The following is a 632-nucleotide window of genomic DNA, read 5'->3' on the forward strand; positions in this document are numbered from 1 at the left end:
GAATGTGTTGGTTTGTGGTTTTAATATGTATTAACTCCATATTACAGGTTTTAAACTAAAGTATCTTTTAAATGCCTTGTTAGCTAACGGCTTCATCTTGTTTATTGTGTTAGTTTAGCAAAAGCATCTTCTGAAGTCTACTGAAGATATAAATATTCATACATGTGTATAACTACAGTTGTAGTGCAGATGCACCGGACATGCCAATATAGCAGACGGCTTACGTATAGCGTCCCTTGTGATCTTTAATGAAAATAACACTCCCTTTCCCTCACAAACACAGCTCTTCTCTCGTCTGATGATGTGAAGATGGGAAAACCTGTCAGTCACATGAGATCACAGCAATAGCAAACAATTATCCAGCTTTTCATCAAATTTATTCCTGACCTGCATTTAAAAAAATAAGCTGTTTCACTCAGACATGCATCACAATAAGAACAAAATATGATCTCAAAATGTTGTATTTGTTGACTGGAAACTACAATCTTAAAATGTCTTGAAGTAAATTTTGATTTATGATCAGAATTGTTTTGATTTGTTACATTTTAACTCAATTTTTAAAATGTTTAATGTTATTTTAAAGTGGCTCTATAGTTGATCCTGTATCTTAATTACATTACAATTCACAAACC

This window comes from Sinocyclocheilus grahami, unplaced genomic scaffold, assembly GCF_001515645.1.
Source record: "Sinocyclocheilus grahami isolate Dianchi unplaced genomic scaffold, SAMN03320097.WGS_v1.1 scaffold647.1, whole genome shotgun sequence".
Lineage (NCBI taxonomy): Eukaryota > Metazoa > Chordata > Actinopteri > Cypriniformes > Cyprinidae > Sinocyclocheilus > Sinocyclocheilus grahami.